Source organism: Colletes latitarsis, chromosome 6 (genome assembly GCF_051014445.1).
Source record: "Colletes latitarsis isolate SP2378_abdomen chromosome 6, iyColLati1, whole genome shotgun sequence".
NCBI classification, from domain to species: Eukaryota; Metazoa; Arthropoda; class Insecta; order Hymenoptera; family Colletidae; genus Colletes; species Colletes latitarsis.
In genome coordinates this window covers 3,103,209-3,127,175 of record NC_135139.1, presented here as the reverse complement: position 1 = coordinate 3,127,175, position 23,967 = coordinate 3,103,209, and the positions used below count along the sequence as shown (strand labels likewise).

At 38.8% G+C, this 23,967-nt stretch overlaps 1 long non-coding RNA gene across 2 annotated transcripts; it reads right to left on the bottom strand.

The window, feature by feature from the left end:
• Window positions 1–362: 362 nt before the first annotated feature.
• On the bottom strand, window positions 363–4,033 carry LOC143342522 (uncharacterized). Of its 2 annotated transcripts, XR_013079817.1 has the most exons (4): window positions 3,818–4,033; window positions 1,698–1,823; window positions 1,457–1,616; window positions 363–1,313 (listed from the first exon to the last, which is right to left on the bottom strand). It is a non-coding gene; the product is annotated as an uncharacterized LOC143342522 (long non-coding RNA). The 2 variants fall into 2 exon arrangements; XR_013079816.1 differs by lacking the exon at window positions 3,818–4,033 and having other exon boundaries at window positions 1,698–2,719.
• Window positions 4,034–23,967: the final 19,934 nt, after the last annotated feature.

Below are 23,967 nucleotides of genomic sequence, written 5' to 3'. Positions count from 1 at the left end.
TATAAGTGTTTACGCAACAAATGACAATAAAAAAGTTTTTATTAAAGAGCTAAAAATTCTTTTCATCACATTAAATCTTGATAAAAATAATAATTATTACATATTAGCGGGGAACTTGAATGCAAGAAGGAGAGTTTGGGGTGACCGGCACGATAGCAGGGAAAAATATCTTGTTAAATAGAAAACTGTTCCGTTTCAAAATGAAAATTTATACATCAATAGATGCAACTTTTATACTGGCAAACACATTTTTAGACATTTGCGTGGTAGATGCTAGACTTGCAATCACCAAGTCTTAAGATTAACTTAAACATACCAATAGTACCTTATGATAGTGATCACGACGCTATCCTAATCACCTTGGAAAATTTCCCAAATTTTTATCAGTAATATTTTATCAGTATCTTGGATGAACTTTACGTTCCAATATACCTACTGATAGGAATTTGGCCATTCTTGAAATAAATTTACATTTAGAAGAATTAAGTTTCCATCTCTAAATCATTCGACTCCATTAAAAAATTTAAAAATAATTCTATCAAAAAGTTACATACATTCAAATCCCGCCTGATCACCTTACGATACAAAATTAGGAAAACAGATCCGTTTGATGCACATCAAACCACCAAAACTGCTATAGAAATTCTGAAACAAGTTGGTGCATTAAGAAGCGAATTCTACAAAGCCTCGAAAAAATTCTAGACTCAACAATTCAAGCAAATAGATCACAAAAATCCAGATGTCTTTTTTCCAAAAGTTAATGGATTATTAAGGCCAAAACAGAATTTAAAAATAGATGACTTCCATATCAACAAAAACAACCTTGCATTGCTTCAATGCAGTGCATATGCACTTAACTCAATACCCATGATAAACAATAATTATATTTTTTCATCCCCGATGAGAAATTCAACATCATTGGTGCACATTACGAGACCATTAACTCCACCAAGTATCTACACACTAGTACATGTTTAAAAGAAATAGTAGATTCACAAGCAAACACTCTGAAATCTGATCTTAATATCATTAGGGAAAATAATACAACCCACACCATTTTCTCACCGGAAAATTCAGCTTCAAATTGAAAACTAAATCCGGATGAAATTAATGCTTTTTGTAATATAACAATGGTGGAGAAAATTCTCAAGTGGCTACCAAACAAAACCTCTCCTGGACTGGATAATATACCAAATGTTGTTCTCAAACACCTTCCCCACAGTATCATTAGAACATACACAATCATTTTTAATAATTGTATTAACAATATTTATTTCCCAACAAAATAAAAAATGGCGAAAGATACTGCCCACCTTAAAAAAGAGGAAAAATCCAAATGACCCAGCTAGCTATCGTTTCATTAGCCTTACCTCTAATATTAGCAAAGTTTATGAATCAATAATAAACAATAGCATAATACAATTGCACACATTTTGTACAAATAACAATATCATACCTGAAAATCAATTTGGTTTTAAATTCTGTCACTCAACAACTCATGCCATACACAAATTATTATCTGACGTTATTATCTACATCCAGAAAGGAATGTCGGTTGAAGCAGTTCTTCTGGACTTTGAAAAAGCCTTTGATTCCGTTTAGATTGATGGCCTAATCTATAAATTACACAGAAAATAATTCCCGTACTAGCTAATGTATGTCACAATAAGTATGATTTCTAACAAATATTTTCAGACCTGGAATGGGAACCATACTTCAAATATAGCATTTATTATACAAGAGGGGCTGTAGCAAGGCACAGTCAATTCTTCGATACTCTCGAACTTATTCACTTGTGGGGTCATCAATTTTTTCAACCTAAACTTTGGAAGCAACACTAACTATTACTTTTGCTGATGATGCAATTGTTTGGAACATTCCTAGCAAACAGACCGTTCACTAATCGGGTTGAGTTATATGTCATTCGATTCGTCTAATTCAGTACATTATTAATATGCATTCAGTCTATGCCTCGGTTTAACTTTTTTTATTATTAAATTTAATTAACGTCATCTAAATATGGTACAATGGTCAAATGAAATTTGTGCTATTTCTGTCAATAATTGATTGAACAAGTCACCATTTCCTTCTTTGAAATGTTTATAAAATACATAATGGCTCAAATAGCCAATAAAGTTATCTTTTTTGCTAAAAATAGAAAATACTTATAGTATTATATGTTACAAAAAAATATTAAAGAATATGTAAAATTACAAATACTAACCCACAATATTCGGGCAGAAAGTGCTTTGCATGTCTCCAGGTGCTCTCAATGGCATTTGTATGGGTGCCTGTATCAGGATCTTTGAAATGTAAACTGTGATTGACTTTAAGGAGTTTGTACCCTTCATTTTCTAATATATTGTATGCCTTCCAATTGTCAGATACAGTTATGGTTCCTGGCAAAACCCATTGTTTAATTATAAAAAGAAGGGACTCTGTATCCCTACTTTCAACAGGGACTAGGAATATTTTTCCGCTTTTCCTTTTGATACCTCCAAACACCCATTGCCCTTTCACACCGTGGATTCTGTGGTACTTTCTGCGACCAAACATTGATTCATCAATTTCGACAGTTTTTTCTAGTCCACCAATTACTTCACAAGAAGTTTCTAACCAATCAACCATTACTTGTTTTACAAAATAACTCCATTGGGAAACTGTATTTTTATTTAATTCCAATTCTCTTATAATATGGTATTGTTCAAAATTAAATACTAATATGTAAGTTAATTTTAGTACTTTTTCATAATTGAGATTTGTTTTTGAAAACCGTGTTTCATGTTTTATTGATATTTTTATATTATAAGTTCTTTTCCTTTTGGAAGCATTGGCAGATGCTGGAATAGTTCTCCTACATCACCAATTTTCATCTACCAGTTTCATGGGATAAGAAATAAAAGATAATCAGAAATGACAATTGAAACAATTTCTGCTTTTCTTCTGTTTCTTATACCGCCTGCAATGTGGAAATGTCATGAAAATGGTATATGAAAATTGGCAATGCAGGGTAATTATTCCAGGATCTGTCAATCCAACTAAACGTAAAAGACGTTGTAACATAAAGGTATTTGCAAAGTAAGGAACATGGTTTTTTAAAAACAAACTCAGCTACAGATGTCTTAAAATTAACATATATGCTAACATACAATTATGAGCAATGTCATATTATTATATAACTAAAATTAAATAAAAATATTGTTTCACAATGGTCTTATTTTGTAGAACAAATAATGATCGATTGACTGTATAATTTCTGCATAGCAATTGGAAGGTTAGAGAAGATTGTCAAGATTGATGAATCAACATTTTGTTATAGAAAATATCACAGAGCCCATTTGAAAATTAACCACAGCATCAATTTTGAAGATCCCATTACTAATGCTTACACAAATTAAACTGAGACCACTTGTAGGCATGCCACATATTCTTTAATCTTTTTTATAACATATCTTTTTTATAACTATCAATATTTTATACTTTCAAGGGTAACTTCATTGGATACCTGAGCCATTACGTATTTAATAAGTGTACGTAATAGAAAAATGGGGATTTATTCAATGAAATATTAGCAGAAATTTAATTCAATACATGTTTAACAAATTAACATTTGACTTTTTGGCATTTATAATCTACAACATGAACACAGTAACGACAGTCACTTGTTTCTACCGGTGAAACTGTTAAAATATACTCAACCTTACTTTTTTATTGCAACTTTCCGGTAAGTTTAAACAAAAATAACAAATTTCCGCAAATAATGAAATACATATTAATAATGTACTGAATTAGATGAATCGAATGATTTATAACTCACCCCGTTCGATGAACGGTCCATTTGCTAGGAATATACCCAAATTGATAAAACGGTCAAAGCATATAGGGCAAATTGTAAAATTTTCCATAATAATTATCTAGCCAGAAGAGCCAAAACCATCCTATATCTTCTTTTAATTAGGCCCACCCTTGCTTATGCTGCTCTCATTTGGTAGAATGATGGAACGTCTGCTACGGAAGCATATCGAAAATTTGAAAGGAACTGCATTACAGTCAGTGTGGCCAGATCGGGCATAACTGAGTGCATCGAAATCGACATTCGATAATAGCGACGACTTCCTTAGCGTCTAACGGAGTGGTGGGGATAGCAGGCATATACTACCGCACGAGCCACCTGTACGTGAGCTCGGCACGTCGCTCAATTTCGGGAAAACGATAAAGAACGCTAGTGTGAGCCTTTCCTTCTTGCTCTTGTAAAATCGGCATACGATTCCAAGTCTCGACTGCCCCAGTATTTTTACTTTCCAACCTATGTAAGGTATAAGGACAGTACCATAATGAAAAAAAAATTTCGAACATTTCGAAAATTTTTTTTAGCGTAAATACACGTTTTAAGACTCCCTGATCATATTGTGACTATTAAAAAAAAAGAAATTCTTTCTTGTTCCTATGCTATTAACATGATTGCGTCTAAATGGTTGAATGAATTTCAATGAAACTTTACATTTAAATTTTATGTTCACGTTTCAAGGTCTGATTAGATTTTGGGCGTAATCAACTTACGGATAATAATGATTATACGTCTTGTAGTTTTATAATTATTTCAATACAATAAAATAAAATGTTTTAAAACGTTTTATATAAATCTTAAAAAATTTTACACATTCTCGAATTTTTTTTTAGAAAGTGGGTAGGATTTCGGGAGTATGTCTATTCACCAAAAATGATTGTAATTGACCCCTACAGCTAACAATATTTTTTTCAGAACGATTTGAAATTTTTTTTTTCGTCGAATTTAGGCACCTAATTAGATTTTCTCGAATGTACGTAGGATTTCGAGGGTATGCGTAATGACCAAAAATGATTGTAATTGACCCTCGCAACCAAAAATAATTTTTTTAGAACAATTTGAAAAATTTTTTTTTCGCCAAAAAATTTCAACACTTACTCGATTTTTTTCTCGAAAATGCATAGGATTTCGGAGGTATGTGTATTGACCAAATATTATTGTAATTGACCCCCACAACCGAAAATAATTTTTCCAGAACGATTTGAAATTTTTGAATTTAATTGTTAATAACTTTTTAACGAAGCCACCATCAACAAATTGTCATTCTTGATTTTCGTCTTATTTTGGCCTCTAGAATCCCCCATTGAAATTTTTCCCAGAGGTGGCCGAACACCCTGTATAATGCATCCACTGATTCACAATGTATGTTAGCGTCAAAATGCTTTTGAAGCTAAGACAGTGTTAGGGTCAATGCATTTGGGGCTTTGGCCTGACTCTCAAGAGTATCGTAGGTATCAATACCGGAACCATAAGTCTGTCATCAGACTTGGGCCCGACGTAGTTGTATCGCGATAACCGCCAATCGACCTCCCACTAGACGAATGGGTTTCCCTTGTCCGGACCCAACGAGATGGGTCCAGTTGGGTATCCGACCATTCAATAAGGGAATGTGCTGTTACGCATTTGCGTGACGTAGGGTCGATGTACATACAGCGGCGCGACGGGAAATTGCTGGAACTGGTTTTATTACCATCGAGGTTGCGATTTGAGCGAGCGAGATTCAAACGAACTCGCGTATTGTAATGCGTATTATTATTGTAGGAAATTCAACGCGAGGAAATCTAGGCGAAAACCGAGCATTTGTAGACCGTTACCGATAGTTTGTGTATACAATGTAGTTTTGACCGTTAGAGGTAGGCTGTATGCTTGTAGCGCGCATATGTGTGTGTGTAAGAATCGATCGGTTGGCCATGTCGCCGGTTCTCGCTCGAAGGATCGGGAATATTCCATGGCACGCGCCGAGAACTTGGCAACCGGCAAAAGGAAGGAACAAACGCCGATCGGGACGCTGGATATATAAGACCGAGCCCCGCTTGGCCGGGCTCTCTCTCAGTCTATACGAGCTATCGTCCTGCACTAGAGAACGTTTCCCAATCGCTATTTAGAAATATCTAAGAAACAGTACTGAATAAAGTTGTTGAAGTATTTTTACCGTATCGAGTAGTTTGATTTCCGCGCGTCTCGCCGAGCAGAGCGGTTCAGCGCTCCACGGGCACCGTCTCACGACCTTATTTCCCTAACCCACCGTTCACGGGGTCGCAACAGTGCATTCCAAGTGTCGCCAAGATGGTTATCCACCTTGGCGATAGACCCTCTAAACAATACGCCGATTTTCCGAGCGTCCCCTTTTTCCAAAATTCCTAGTGTCGCCAAGATGGCTCCTTCTGATAACAGATTTCCCAAACACCCCCTTTCTCAGAATTCCTTGGCTGCTCTCCTACTCTATCTCCCACCCCTTCAGGAGGCCTAAGTTAAATACCGGACCCAAACAGGGAGACGGGCAGTCTTGTACACCAGACCACAGGGTCACATTGTCATCCCGGACATACATGGTAAACCTATACCAGTTTATACGAAAATTCTAATAAACGATCCAATAAATGTAATTCGGAGTTACCTCGACGACAGTTGATACTCGAGGCGCGACGAATTCTAGGAGTCGCGGATGTTTTGTTTATGGGTCGGCGATAGAGAGAGCTCGATCGCCGATCATCAAAGGTACCGTGTGCGTGGCCAATGAACCGAAGTCATGGCGTTACACGGCACGTGGAAAGTGATAAGGGTTTTCTAGAAGGATTTGGCCACGTAGTGGGGAAGGCTTTGCCTTTTGGTAAGAGGACTGTGATGAACCCCACGGCACTTACCCCAGAACCATCGAAGGTAAAACTTCTAACATGTAAATCTTCATGACCAAGCAAAAATAATCAGATTTGATTATTTTGTTACGCTATCGCGTGAACGTAGGTTGAATGCACATAGCGCCACAACGGAAATTAATTAAAACCCGATTACTCACCGTAGAGCGAAATTCAAACGGACTAGCGTATTATAATGAACAATGCAATTGTATGTTTTTCAACGTGAGCGATCAAGCTATGGAAGGTAGAGAGAAAGGAAGGCATTTCTTAGAGACACTTAGTTTATTTTCTAAAGGCTGTGTCAAATTGGAGTTTCCGTCGTTCCTCCTTTTAATTTATTACGGACCGTGTCGAATTAGTTGCGATGGTCTTGAAACACAGCATGGCCCTCGCGACACTTCACTTCGCATTCCGTTCAGTTCTTTTCACGAGGGTCATAAATTTTCTTAAGGGTTGCTTCAGGCCGCCAGCTTCGCTTTTTCGCTCGATTCCCACGCTTTTTCTTCCTCGCGGCCGCGCGGCCGCGCGGCCTCCACCTCCACTCGGCTCGGGGGTGGATCACCGATCGAAGACGATCCGGACGGATGGGGCAGGGCACAAACCTTGATTGGACCAGGACAACCCAGAGGGAGGATCGAGAATTTTCCGAAGAAGGGACGAATGCCTAGGATGACAGAAGGATTTTCGCGGAGGACAGATCGATTTTCAATCTTAAGGGAGTTGTATCTAAAAGTTATACACTGAACCAATAGAAACGAATAAATTTTGCTAAAGTACTTTGAAACGTATTGAGTAGTTTTGATTTTTGCGCGCCTCGCCGAGCAGAGCGGTTCAGCGCTCCACGGGCACCACCCCACCTTCTTTTTTCCTAAACCGCGAACTCGGGACGCAACATATTTTGGTGACAGCGGTGGGATAGTTTAAAATAAATTAAAATCACAATCGTGGATAAAGAACTTTTGCCGTCGGTAAACGGATTTAAGACGAACTTTGCCGGCTCGCGAGTATACGCTTCAATAGACTGAATTTTGACGAATTATTTTTATTGAACTTGTACAATATAAAGTGGACATTAGAATCAGTGCATCCGCTCTCCCTTACGTTTTCGCACGGTTTCCCTAAGGGCACGGGTAAATACCGGAGACGGGTGATTTCGGCGGCCGTGCAAGTCACCACCGTTATCACATGCACCCTGTTCACATCGCGGTTGAACTTCCGCCTTACTTAGTTCCCGTACAGTCCATAATTCACGGGTACAACACGGTCCCTGAAATATAATTAATAACACATTCGCGTCACCTCCTATATCCTGCTCCTCCCAAATCCTTTCCATTGACCTGATCGTAACCCCGGCTCGATCTTCCGTATCGATCCCGTCGCTCGAAACTCCGAAAACCCCGTCACGCATGCCGTGCGATTTGGTTGTGAGCTTCATACCCCATTTTGATGGGAACACATCCCAAGTCGATCAATTCATCGCCCAGTGTAGGCTTGCAGACTCGTTGGTTAGGGCCGAGGATAAGATGTATCTACTCGCGTTGATTCAGAGCCGAATGCAATACCTGATTTACCGCGGCATCGTAGGCGACGATCCCCCCCTCCCACCGACTGTAGAGCCATTAGTTAATTTAATAAAATCCGCGTATCCCCGGAGATTTAATCTTAATGACATGCGAAATGAATTGCGGGACGTACAGCGTCGCGATCACGAAATGATCGAAGAATTCGGCTACCGGGTACATGGTATTTTAGATCGTGGGATCCAAGCGGCGTGCGAAAGTTTCGATTCCGAGCAATTCGTCGGGATCAAGGCGTTGCTCACGGAAAGCGCGGTTCGTAATTTCCTGAAGGGCCAGCAAAACAATATTATCGCGGGGATAATATCCAAGGATGATTTGCAGGATTTAAAAACGGTCATCAGGTCAGCCTCCAGAATAGAAAGCCTAGCCGGTTTTACGCGAATCTCGAAAACCGCGAACACCCCCCGGGATCGGCCCAGAATACTTAAGACAGAAGCAAACGAATGAGCTTGTTTCCGTTGCGGGAAAACCGGGCATTTGATCGCAGATTGTCGGCACGAGGCTAATAATCGATTTCAAGAGCCCCGACCTTACACACCGAGATGCCGACAATGTGAGAGAACGGGACACACGGAAAGACAGTGCCGTCGAAATAGCTCCAATCATGTTCCCAAGGATATACGCGTTCCCCACTCCCCTTACTCTCCGCGAACCTAGGGCGAAACCTACAGCGAACCTCCCAGACCAACCCTTTAAATTCCAAGGGGTCTCCGGCAACGGGCGCGATACGGAGGGGCTCCTTGATTTCCCGCGCCGAGCCCACTACATCTGTTATGAAACGGATATGAATCGTGTCGCGCAATTACCGACTATCTCCTTGATCGACAATTATTTCCACCGCGGCTCCGCCAAATTTCTGATCGCCACCGGCTCCCAACTTAACCTAATTAAACAGGAAGAATTAAATTCGGACCTAATGGTTAACACCAAGATAATTTATCATCTCATCGGCATAAGCTCAGGGACGGTTCAAACACGAGGCGAGGTCATCATATTCATCTGCGATATCCTCATACAATTCCAATTAGTGGACGTAGATTTCCCTATTTCAGAGGCCGGCATTTTAGGAGTACCGTTTCTGTAAAAACAACAGGCAATTCTTAGATTTAAAGAAAATTTTCCATGCATTGTACAGCTCGAGCAAGATTCGTTCGCGTCTGGTTTTTCGTCGCATTATCTTCCCCCGTGAACCAAGGTCCTAATCTCGGCCCCTACGAGGAATAACAACGCGTCGGGTTATGTTAAACGGATTGATGCCGGATCTGGTATTTCATAGGCGAGGTTCTAGCCAGCCAGCGAAACGGCTTCGTCAAGCTATACGCGATCAATACCATGTGTGACCACGTTACCGTTACGATCCTCCTGTAAACTTAGAAGAATTCGATTCGAAACCCTTGGCACCTCGTTCCTCCCGTACAGAAAACTCGGTCGTAGGTAAATCCGAGGGCCACGCTCAAAGGCTTAGCGAGCTCATTAAGGCTCTCGACTTGAATCACCTTCACGAATCCGAAAGGACCAGTATACTAGAAGTCATCAGTAAATTTCCGTACCAATTCCATTTATTCGGCGATAAACTAATGCCCGCTAACGTTCCCCATCATTCTATCAATACAACAGACAAATTACCGATAAATACAAAACAGTACAGATTTCCACCGGTTCGCAAAAGCGAAATAGAAAACCAGATAAGTTCCTTACTCGACAATGAAATAATCCAGCCCTCAATGTCCCCCTATAATTCGCTCCTATGGATCGTTCTCAAAAAACCCGACTCTTCCGGGAAGCCCCGATGGCGAATGGTCATCGACTACCGTAAACTGAATGAGAAACCCGTAGCGGATGCCTATCCTCTCCCTAACATTACTGAGATATTAGATCAGCTAGGAGGAGCTAAATATTTTAGCACGTTAGATTTAGTCTCTGGTTTTTATCAAATCCCCATAGGTCCCGCGTCCAAGCCCAAAACAGCTTTCTCTACCTCTCACGGTCACTTTGAATTCAACTGGATGCCTTTTGGCCTGAAAAACGCGCCAGCTACCTTTCAACGAGTTATGGACCTCGCGCTATCCGGGTTGCACGGAATTGAACTCTTCGTCTACATGGACGACATTGTTATCTACGCACGCAGCTTCCCTTTCGGAACACGCACGTAAACTAAGGGCCCTTCTGGCTCGTTTGCAAAATGCTGGACTAACTCTTCAACCGACGAAATGTCGTTTCCTGCAAAAAGAAATTGTATACTTAGGACATAAAATTACTAGTGAAGGAGTGAAGCTTGACCCAGATAAAATTCGAGCTGGAAAGAATTTCCCAGTACCCTAAACGCGGAAAAATATTAAACAATTTCTAGGTCTGGTAGGTTACTACAGACGATTTATCCCCGGTATGGCTAAAACCGCAAAACCATTAACGAAACTTTTAAAGAAGGACGTACCTTTCCACTGGACTCCGAATGTTCAAACCTCTCTCGAAATTCTAAGGAATGCCATTTGTGCGAAACCCTTGCTTCAATTCCCCAATTTTGCGCAACCATTTCTCGTCACCACAGACGCTTCCGACTTTGCGGTGGGCGCCATTCTAAGCCAAGGAGCAGTAGGTAAGGATCTCCCTGTAGCCTACGCATCTAGAACCTTAAACAAGGCCGAAATTAATTATTCCACGATAGAAAAGGAGCTTCTGGCAGTTCTATTCGGAGTAGAGTATTTCAGACCTTATTTGTACGGCCGACAATTTACCTTGGTCACGGACCATCGTCCTCTAGTGTGGCTGCACAATGTTAAGGACCTCACTCCTAAAATAATGAGATGGCGAATACGACGCAACGAGTATGATTATAATATAATATACAAACCTGGAAGAGTCTATGCGAGCGCCGACGCACTCTCGCGCAATCCTGTCGATACCGATGTGAATCCCAATCCCACGGTACAATCGTGCGCAGATTCCAATCCTGGTCCGAGGCATCTGGGAAGGGTGCAAGTCTGCGCAGACAAACCACCAATTGTAGATTCCGAAGTGGACAGGATGGATGAAACGTTATCCACGGAAAACGATAGATTCATTGCCTCTGTGTTCCTAACGCGCAGGAAAACAGTGAAGAAAATAAGCGAGGTCACCAACGGCGTACTAAAGATTTTGATTCGAGAAAATCATGCTCAGTAATAAATTTCGCGAGAGAACTTCCTGAAGGAACACTCCAATCGAGTACCTCAGAGTCTCCTCAACTCGGTCTTTCGTTGGCTAACGGGTGTATAATCCGAACCCCAGGAATCCGCTTTGGAGGCCGTGAGAGGGAATCTGTACTCGATGTGCAACCTGTGTTGTCTCAGGGGAGAGGGACGCCTCGTGTGCCTGAATATCCTATCTGGTCCACCTGTTTGCAACTCGGTCAGGTGGACCGAGGTTTGCGTGTGTCCTGGTGGGTGATGCCAGATGAAAGTGTGAATGGCTATCCCATCCGGGCAGCGGAGCCGGATGGATGTTTGCAACCCGGTCAGGTGGACCGAGGGTTGCCGGTATTTTGGCCATTAAGGCCAGATGAAAGTGTGAATGGGGATGACCAGGACTGCACAGGGAAATTCAGTGGTGTGCCCTCGGTAGTAAATTCGGTAGACCCTATACAAAACCTTTTAGATGCACAAGATATCAATGACAAAAATAGAATCAATGTCGAGAAAAGAATTTTCATCACAAATGCCGATATAAATGAACCGACGCAATCCTCTCCTACCGTTCCTACTGTATTCTATCTAAAGAACCACCTTTTTACACGACGAGATAACCTCGTTCACTTCATCCCTATCAATAGTACCGATACTTCCCACACCACCGAGGAACTGTTAAGTCGAATAGGTCTATCAATAGAACAGATACGACAATATAAACTAAATGCTAGCCATGCCACGGAGTTCCCATAGGACAAATACTCGGTATTCTTTTTGTTTTTCAAAACCGATCCCCAAGACGAATTAAATTTTGACCACATCCAAAACTCCCTAAAATCCCTTAAAACTCTACTAAACTTTTTGTATTCCCATACCTTCAGTATCCTAATAGACCCAAATAAATTCGATTCCTCCGCGCAGAATAGTATATTAAACTTGCTTAGGGAAATCTTTAATGACCCGCAATATAATATTACCATATGCAGTAGAGAGACTATAATTCCGCCACGGTTGGAACGGTCACAGATTATTAAAGAACATCATGAATCGGTAGTTGGAGGCCACCGAGATTCCTTTAAACTTCGCCAACTTATCCAAAAACGGTTCTACTGGCTTGGTATGGCAAAGGAAATCATAAAGTTCGTTCGTTCGTGCCCCACCTGTCAAAAGAACAAGAATTACACCATGCAAACTAAACAACCAATGCAAATTACCGACACCCCTAAAGGCGCGTTTGAAAAGGTACAAATGGACATAGTCGGATCCTTACCCCCTACCAACAGAGGTAATCAGTACCTACTTACCTTACAGGATAACCTCACTAAATATTCAGATGCAATCCTGCTACGTAGCATAGATACAATAAGCTCATGTCCTTGCAGAACAATTTATCAGTAGATTTGGATGTCCGAGAGCTATCCACACTGACTAAGGCAGGAATTTTATTAGTCAAGTCATGAAAAACTTCTGTAAAATTTAAAAAATTCAGAGAATAACTTCTACCGCTTTCCACTCATACTCTTTGGGCTCCCTTGAAAGAGCACACCACGTTTTCATTAATTACCTCAAACACTATTGCACAAAAACCGATTGGGATGGTTGGATAAGAATTTGCATTTTTTCACATAACACCTCTGTGCACGAGGCCACCGGCTTTACACCCCATGAACTAATTTTCGGCGAAAAAGCCAACATTCCCTCAAAATTCTCTATTAGTCTAGCACCTAGAACTTTCGCACAACATCTTGATGAACTCTTTGTAAGAATCACCACTACTCAGACGACTGCGGCACAAAATCTAGAAAAGGCAAAACAGAAAAGGGAACATTCCTAGTAAACGGCCCGTTCACTAGGAATATGCATTTCATTATCTGCAGAAATTCGTTATTTTTTTATAAACTGCTTGTAAAGTTAGAGTAAAAAAGTAAGGTTAAGTACATTTTTTGACAGGTTCACAGATAGAACCAAGTGACCATCGTTGCTATGTTCATGTTACAAATTATAAATGATTGATTTAATTTGATAATGCTACGTTGTCAAATGGGAATTTGTAGAACGTGTATGCATAAAAATTATTTTTTTACGTAAAGACTTTGCATGAGTCAGTCAGGTAGACAGTATTATCCCCCCCCCCCCATATAACCTAGACCTACTCAGACAGTAGATGCAGCAACAGTAAAAAAATACCACCCCCCTCTGACAGTGTTTACTGGTAAAAAATATAATAAATTACTATTGTACGCAGTACGTTGGTTTAACTTGTTTTTATTGTTAAATTTCATTATCATTTAAGTCTGGTATATTTTGATTTTTTACAGAATCAAATCAAATTTCAGAAATTTCTTTTAATAACTGATTAAATAAATCATCCTTTCCTTGCTTGGAAGATTTATAAAATATGTAATGGCTTAAGTATCCAATGAAATTATCTTTTTTGTTGAAAATAGAAAATATTTATGGTATTATATGTTACAAAAAATATTAAATAACATATGAAATTGCAAATACTAACTGACAATATTCAGGCAAAAAGTGTTTACTATGTCTCCATATAGTTTCTATTGTATTCTTATGAGCACCTGCTTATGGATCTTTAAAATGAAAACTATGGTTTACGGTGAGATGTTTATACTCTTATTTTTTAAAAGACGTAATATAAAAATATTTGCAAAGCAACGAACGTGGTTTTCTAAAAACAAACTCAGCTACAGATGTCTTAAAATTAACATATATGCTAACATATAATTATGAGCAATGTTGTATTATTAGAAGGAAGGGTAGAGTAGAATGTCGAAACTGATAAATCAACATTTTGTCGTAAAAAATATCACAGAGGCCATTTGAAAATTAATCACAGTATCAATTTTGAAGATCCCATTACTGATGCTTACATGAACTAAATTGAAACCACTTGGAGTCATGCCACATATTCTTTAATCTTTTTTGTAACATATAATACTATCAATATTTTATATTTTCAAGAAGAGTAACTTCATTGTATACCTGAGCCATTATATATTTAGTAAATGTACTAAACTACCTGGTACTAGACTACCTGGCATTTTGAACAGTAACGACAGTCACTTGTTTCCACCTGTGAACCTGTCAAATTATACTTAACCTTACTTTTTAAAATAAACTTACTTTGTAAAAATAGCGAATTTCTGCAGATAATGAAATGCATATCAATAATGTACTGAATTAGACGAATCTAATGGTATATAACTCATCCCGATCGTTGAACGGGCCGTTTGCTAGGAATATACCCAAAAAAGCAAGAATTATTACGATCGAACCTTAAGGCCATGTAAATTTAATTTATACAGTATATTTACTTAAGGAGCCCAAAACCTCCAAATTCGATTGTAATTGGCTAGGTCCCTACAAAATAAACCGATTATTCAGCGATTTAACGGTAGAATTAACGTTAGGAAAAAATAGATTTAAAATAGCACACATAAACAAATTGAAACTGGCACATGTAAAGACCGAACTCTCCTTCCGAAGAAGACTAAGTAAATTAGTTAACCTGTAATATTTAATGTAAAGGTTACTCAATGTAATATTCTGCGAATTCAGGACTGTGCTCTATTTATGTCCTCCGAATACAATTTATATCACACTTATCTTTAATATTTTGTACCTCTGCATGGAGTTGTTAATAATGTATAGCCTACTGCGAATCACTACATTGCCTTTTTCTAACCGTAGCGCCAGTGTGGCCAGATCGGGTATAATTGAGTGCAACGAAATCGACAATAGTGACGACGAACTTCCTTAGCGTCTAATGGAGTGGTGAGGATAGCAGGCATATACTACTGCACGAGCCACGTGTACGTGAGCTCGGCACATCGTACAACTTCGGGAAATCGATAAAGAACGCTAGTGTGAGCCTTTCCTTCTTGCTCTTGAAACAGCTAAAATACGATGTGATAATCGGCATACGATCCAAGTCTCGACTGTCTCAGTATTTTTACTTTCCGACCTATGTACGGTATAAGGAAAATACCATAATGAAAGAAAAATTTCGAAAATTGTATTTAACGAATGTAAGAAAAGATGTTATTCCGGTCAGAAAAGCGGTCGGGCGTTTTAATGAAATCAACACGAGGTGGATTTTTTTTAAAACTGTATTCTATATCTGCTCGCAGCAAGAGCCAATACAATTCTGTACCCTGACAGAGAACCAGAGTCCTGAGGGCACCCTTGACAGTACGGTCCTCCATTTTCTAAGTGACCTGGCCAATCCTTCTTTAAAAGGGGGAAACGCATCAAGGAGAAGCACATGGCCCGTTTCGGGCATTTATTTATTTCAACGTTTCTAACACGGAAATACACGTTTTAGGATCCCCTGATCATATTGTGACTATTAAAAAAAAAGAAACTTTTTTTTATTCCTATGCTATTAACATGATTGCGTCTAAACGGCTGAATGAATTTCAATGAAACTTTACATTTAAGTTTTATGGTCTCGTTTCAAGGTCTGATTAGATTTTGAGCGCGAGCAGCTTCCGGATAAATTTTCGAAATTTTTTTTTCATTATGGTACCTTCCTTATACCTTACATAGGTTGGAAAGTAAAATTGCTGGGGCAGTCGAGACTTGGAATCGTATGCCGATTTTACAAGAGCAAGAAGGAAAGGCTCACACTAGCGTTCTTTATCGTTTTCCCGAAATTGAGCGACGTGCCGAGCTCACGTACAGGTGGCTCGTGCGGTAGTATATGCCTGCTATCCCCCCTACTCCGTTAGATGTTAAGGAAGTTCGTTGTTACTATTGTCGATTTCGATGCACTCAATTATGCCCAATCTGGCCACACTCACGAGAACCGGTGATTTTAACGTAGTCTGATCGTTGACGTTCGTTTCTACTGACAAATGCAGTTTTCAATACTGCTCAATAGATACGTGTACACGTGTGACAGTGCATTCCTCCACATATGTTTGGATACACGTGAAATATCTGACGTGCTTTGATTAATGTAATTTTCTAAACATTGATGTTAATTTAAAAATTCGAAATATGACTCGACAAGTATCGAAGTTTAACTTGTCTTCTGGTAGTGAAAAGATCTCTAAATAGACACGTGACAAATTGTAGGTCATGAAGAGTCAACGTCATTTTGAACGCATCTTGTAACATAGAACGGGAGAAACAGTTCATCCTATATTTCACCACGCTCATAGTAACACATTACATACAGTCCACTTGTTATTGTTATCAAATAAACGTTTCCAAAAAAACCAACAATTTTTGTAAAACCAGTGTTAAAACGATGGAAATAAGGTTTATGGCACATCATCAATTGCCATTATTGGGGACTTAACAATTTTTCGTTTTGGTAATGACGGTCGAGTTTTTAATATGTATAACCATCGGTGGAATTTAATTTTGTCCTCTTGTACCCCAATAGTAACAATGCGTCATAAAGCTGTAAGGTCTTAGGTCCTCCGGCCGTGAACGAGGCACCGTTATCTGGGTTTTCAACCAGTTGTCGCTAAGGAAAATTTTAGACTTTTTCATGTAACAACCAATCTCGTGAGCATTTCAAAATAAAACATTTGCAGTCCTGTATCCAGTGTGCACTCACATTATTTTAGTAATCTTACCTAACGTCACGAGTCTATTGTTGACTAGAAATTGGTATTGTTGGCTCCTACAAAGTTCGTGGAGCCGATTTATATAGCAAATAGATAATATAACACCTATTTACAAACACAATACTTTATTTAATAATTTGAATATATAAAGTTATAACGTGTCAACAGAAATGTAACAATGATATATAAATGGTTCGTAAAAGTTCTTGAAATCTTAATCCGTTAAACTTGCATTCTCTTCGTACTCTTTCGTGTACTGTTTTATTCGTATTCTGTTCTATTCTCTTGTATACTCGTACTCGTACTCGTTTGTTTTTGCATACTCTCGTAACTGAGTTCGTTCGGTTCTATTCCTTGATTAAATACGGAGTTCAAATATGGGAGGTGATTCAATTCGAAAAATCAGAATTTGCCCATCCCTCGGGGGCCAGTTCTCTCGAAGCTACAAATCCTACCCACTGAGGACTTGTACATACGGTGTTAATCGTCCGCGGTCCCGAAGGGCAGTTAGATGGGCCCAAATTACCCCTTGAAACTAATTAAAAATGCGCTGGTTTAATGGCTTTATCCCTATGGCTATGGCTTTGTCACGTAATGACATATAACGTAATAACAATTCCTATTGTCAAACTAGGTAGTAAATGTAAAGTTGCCAGATGACCAAATTATGTGCAGTCAAATAATTTAAGTAATCTTAGAAAATAAATGACGCATCCTTGGTCCTACAATATACCATGATTGGAATTTCAAACAGGTATACAACATGAAAACTGTTATTGTTCAATTTTATTGTTACCGAAATGTTACCGAAATTGCATTGCATACTATCTTCTCGTTGTAGAATACACACAAAAATATAAATAAATTTAAAAACCACCACATACGTATATAACTTACTTGACTTTCAAAGAATTCAAATATATTAAATTTGTAGAAGAAAATTTATATGTATATACATATAGGTTATATGTATGCCAAATACAGGAGTTGCTACATCAGTCAGTACATAGTGGAGTATTTGGCGCGGAATGGTGAAAAAACTATTTGAAAACACGCTTAATCTTTAAATATACATGTATAACTTTGCCAAACCTTATTCAAAGTTGATGAAACAAAAAGCAGTCTAAAATATAAATTAACTTTGTACTTTTTCAAATCCATCTTTTAAAAGATGAGTGTAAAATTACAATGATTTTCAATACATGTGAAGTATTATGGACCGCAAGCAATATTTTTTATAATTGTTGTATTTTAAAATTGTATGTTAAAAAGCTGATGCTTCTAACGATGAGGTTCGGATAGAGGTATAGGAGTTTTCAGGGAAAATTATTACGGGCGTCTGGTTTTCTTTTCGTCGGCCTTCAACGCCGACCTTTTATTACAAAACTATACAATTTGAGCAAAACAACAAGAAAACCAATAGAAAATTATAACATAACAAAAGGAACGAAAATCAGAAATTTAATCTACGAAATTTCGTCGCCTGCCTGGTCTTTGCCGGTCGCCGAACTCGCCGGGTTGAGGTAGGACAAAATTCCTATAATCAGAAAAACACGGCTATGTATTAGACACACGTAAACACGTTATACGTATCTATGCCGCGCTTGTGTCCTCACGCTCCTGGCTTCGTGATTCGAACGTACAGGAGCGGAGAATTTTGCTCGTTCGTAATATACGAATTCGCTAGTGGACTGTAGTTTTAATTTTGGCTTTGATAAAGAATTAATTCCTTACCTACACCGTTTGCAGTCGATTACCTTGTATACGGGATTGCAAGTGGAGGTTGTAAGGCTCCAAATGCACTTTTCTCGTGAGTCTGTCCACTGAGTTTATGCGTCGAAACGTAGTGCAGTGCAACAGCCCAACCGTCGATTTGCGGCTGCTCTTAGCTGCTTCAACAGACGACTTATTGGCTAGGTGTTGTACTACGAAGTCCGACAACACGTGGTTCACTGCACGTTGCACATCTATTCGTTGCACTTAGCAGTATTTGAACCACGTGGGGGCCTGACTCACGACTCCGTTACTCCTCCGCTCAGGTGATCCTCTAAACGTTACACCGGCGGGATCTGTAGGAGTAAGGATTCGAAGACCGGAAAAGTCAGGCGTCCTTTGTGGACGTCGACCCGACTACAATGGACCCACTTGGATGGTTCACCACGTAGGTGCCTCCCTTAGGTGTCTCTTCAGCCTGGCGGTAATCACAAGAAAATTGAAGCGTAATTTTGCCAACTTTCTTATGTCTCAATCGTTTATACGATCGAGACGACCGCTCAATTCTGCACAGAGGGATCGAACACCTTACTGGTGTATGTTCTGGATCACTCCACAGGATATCGAACACCCTACTGGTGTATTTTCTCGATCTCCTGCCGCAGGACTGATGTCGTGGAATCTTGATTTGGGAAATCCCATACAAGATTCCGGGGCGTACTTGACCAAATCTAAACCGATCCGTTCGTCAAGGAAAAGGTGGATTATTTCCACACTTTTCTCGAGTTTAACGAATTCTCAGCTGTGTGAGGTCAATCAGTGGACCCGCACCAGATTGAACATCTATTCTTTACACCTGTCAAATACAGGCAGAATCGTTCTGAATATTAAACAGTTAGAACTTTCCTTTCGTAAATCTTTCCGTTCCAGTGGAATCGGGAGCCGATCCGCTCTAGTGAGAAGTCTATGTAGGACTGCGCGGATTGACAGTCGAAGACGCAGCCGCGTTACTCTAATTAGTCGTTACGCGGCGCTGTCTAAATTTCGGCAGTTTTTCTGTGTCTAATTCTTAGCGCACTACTCTCTCACGGTACTGACGTCATCAACACCGTTAGCACACTCGAATCGAAGGTAATGAGCCGTTACCGATGCCAGAAAAACTAGTAATAAACGCGTTTTTCTATCACTGCTCGCTGTACAAATTCTTTTAGAGATAATCTCCCGATTATTGTACGCTAACAGGATTAACGGTAATCGCGGCCGAGGATAATCGCTCGGCATTATGCAAATCTTTAAACATATTTATTACCCGGGAGTATGAATAGTTGCCTTTGAAATAGACTAGATTTCATTATAAAAGTACAATTTTTAATCAAAATATAGCTTTCTTAACAAAATTGTTATATTTAAATTAATTTGTTATACAGGGTGGGGCAATAACTATTAGCACCTCAGATATCTCGGAAACTATAAGTTTCACAGAAATATTTGCTGAAATAAAATTGCACAGAACGAAGAGGGCCATCATAGTTTTTTTGCAGGTGGAGGTACTTCGGATATTTGAAGATTACCACCATTTTTTTAAATGGATCGGTATGTTTCTGCTTCCGTATCATGGTAGAGGATCTTAAAATGAGTTCAACGATCTATTACATAAGGTCATTGAAAATCATAGAACGTAGATAAAGGCGATAATTCTTACGGTTTTGATAGTAAATGAAACATACGTATTGTAAACTTATTTTATCAATGAAAATTTGAATGCAACATCTAAACTAATTTTATTAAGGATACATTGGGCGTTTTGCTAGAAGAGTCACCTTCACTTACACGATAAACCATGTGGTATCAACATGATGGATGTCCACCACATTATTCATTGATTGCGCGAAGGAAACTTGATGAAAAATTTCGAAATCGTTGGATTGGACGCAGCGGTCCAATATCGTGGCCAGCTTGTTCGCCAGACTTAACACCTCTAGATTTCTTTCTGTGGGGAACATTGAATGAGAAAGTGTACAAAGAAGTACCAAGTATACCTTACGACATGCAACAGTGAATTATTGCAGCCTGTGCGTCAATAAGTTTATAATAATAAGATCATAAGCGTCAGTAAGTATTATCGCCTTTCTCTACTTTCTATGACCTTCAGTGACCTTATGTAATAGGTTGTTGAACTCGTTTTAAGATCCTCTACCATGATACGGAAGCAAAAACATACCGATTTATTTAAAAAAATGGAGGTGACTTTCAAATGTCCGAAATACTTCCACCGGAAAAAGCTATTATCGCCACTGGATAGCCCCCTTCATACTGTGGAATTTTATTTCAGCAAATATTTCTGTGAAACTTAGTTACCGAGATATCTGAGGTGCTAATAGTTATTGTCCTGCCCTGTATAATATAGATGTTCTGTTTCCCACATACCTATCATCACCATTTTTTAAGTACTTCTAATAATCTGTATAAACTTCAACGAATTAATTCGTAACAAATTAATACGCAATTAATTGTGTAAATATGTAAACTCACCTAAACTATTAAACGACATCTAAGTTCATGTTGAATGTGGTAGGCGAGCGTTTGGTCAGTGTATCGCGGATACACTGTTCGATTACAAGACGTAACCGACTCGCGTTGGGACTATTTGAATTATATAATTGGTTGGTATACTAAAGGAGCGCTTTTCTAGGTTCTTTATGGTTTCGATGTTGTAACGAACTGTTTGCGATGACAATTTTTACTTAGCATTACATGTCGGAGGAGTCCTGACTGATGTAGGATATTTTAAGTGGTAGAATGACATCGGAGGATACAATTCTATAATTGGTGCGTGGACAAATCGTGGATGGTTTTTTGAAGAAGAAAGTGGAATGAAAGTGAAAGGACGATTGGAACTAAGGGGTGGTCTTGAAAATAGAAAGTCAGGGTCGATGCAAGGGATGACGATGCCTAGGTTGCAAAAATATGTTGTTATTTTCTAAATGTGGGAAGGTTTCTGACAGCCAAATGTCGCTATTGTTCTGTACTGTCTTATATCGGCAGGTACAGGGCTACAGGGTTTTTCTTTGCACTGAGGTTGAAATTACTATGGCCTTGAGGCTGGAATACATTGTGACGTAACAGCATAATTGTTGAGGTTATTCAGTACAAAACTCATGTTTACTTGAATAAGTCGAAAAGACATTTAATACAGAACATATAATTAATGTAGATAACAAATTGGTACATCACATGGCTCTTCAATCACATAACACTTTAATGTTTATACTCAGAATGAACGGCACGATGATGCGCGACGAATGGGCATTATGGTCGCGGGAACTAAAGGAAAAACGCAGGCCTAATGCTTGATCTCTATGATTACTAAACGCCATTACTTGTGGACTGAACAATCCTTCAATAATCTAATTTAATTTATTATAAGAAGTGTCCGAATATCTTTTCTGTAATATTCCTCCTGTTAACTCCGTAGGTGGTTCGGGAAGTTAATTATGTAGCAAATCAATTTCTTGATTTACAAAACAACAATTTATTCAACAATAACAATAAATATCCAAATTTAACAATTAACAAGAGTGGTCCGACTGTAAGAACACTTGTAAGGTGATCTTATTTATGTTCAAAGTACAAGTCCGATTATATTGTTCTATTTGCGTCCGATGTGATGTTCAAAAAATGTCCAACTTCTGTTCTAAGTTCAATTCTGTTCTCGTCCGATGCGATTCTATTCTATTCTAAGTTCAACTCTGTTCTAAATCCAAATTCATTTTGGTGTTTGTCCCGAGGTTTATCCTAGAGGAAGCTTCCGAATCTCCCTCTTAGTACCTCCTTGGAGGCGTCGATGTTCGGATCGGGCCTTGTCCTGCCCAATCCGAATTTTGGACAGTTTTTGGATTGTGCAACGCCCACAGCCTGGTTTGTTTCATCCTGCAAATCAAGGTCTGCAGAACGTTGCACAATCCCTGGGTTAATTTATTACCCATTCTTGTTCTTACGTCCTAGTCCTGGTGGTCATCACGTGAGGGTTTGCGATACATCAATCGCCGTCGAGAGTGGTTTAACCGGGGACCGTTTCCAGAGAAATCTGAAACCGGTATCTGGCCAGACCTAGTCCTTTAGAAATTGCATGCGGTCCGTGAAAAATTGTAACTTCCTCAAAAAGAGGATTCGACTGCATGTCGACTGCAACGGAAACCCTTCACGTGATGGCAACACCTCCTTTTTCTGGTGAATCTGCTTCTTCATTCCGATGTCTTATATGTTTTTTTTTCGATTCCTGTTTTTTAATATTGGTTTAGGGAGAAAAATATATGATTTTTTCTTCGGGATTAGTTTCATGGTTGCTAGCAAAGGGTCTGACGTGAGTAATAATTGCTTCAGTATATTCATATCACATGTTTTTCTACAAAATTTTCCTGTAAATTCTTCCCTGTATTCCTGTAAATGTTTGTAAATGTTCGAATCAGTGGTAGAGCATGTTTTATAATTAATGCTCCATGAATTAAAATTTTGTGCACAATGGAACTTATTGAGTATCACGGATATAATTGCATATATAATTTTGTTATTTTGGTAGAATATTTCGGGAAGCCCGATGTTTCCAATTACATAACTAGCCCATTGCTCCTGTGTCCTAAGCCTCAAAAGCTTATTGCTTTTAAATCACGTAAGAGCCCGTTATCTGTGCGAAATGTAATCTCGAACATATATTTTTTTTAGTAATAATTTAACAATAAGCAAACATATAATGCAAAGAGCAAAAAAGTCCCTTTTCCTTGTGTCAATATAAAGTTAACACCCCTGCTGTTATGTACATAGTTATAACTATTGTAACAATTTCTAGTTATGTTGGCATCACTGTTTACTAATATGATCTTAGGAAATCCCCGTGTCTTGTTTCCATGATAGAACAACAGAAGGAGATACTATTTGTATAATCTCGAAATGGGTAAACAAACAACTGTTAAAGAGCATCAAATAATAATCGAAATGCATATAAATAGATAGTCCTTAAGAGAAATTGCTAAAGTTGTGCAAAGAAGTCATGTGGCTGTGAAAAAGATCATTGACAAATATGATAATCTCGGATTATTAAGTAATATTGATCATAAACGGCGACCGAAAAAACTCAATGAGAGTGATGTGAGGCAAATTTGCAAAAAAGTAAAAGAAAATCCTTTTCCGAGAGCTGTAAAAATAGCA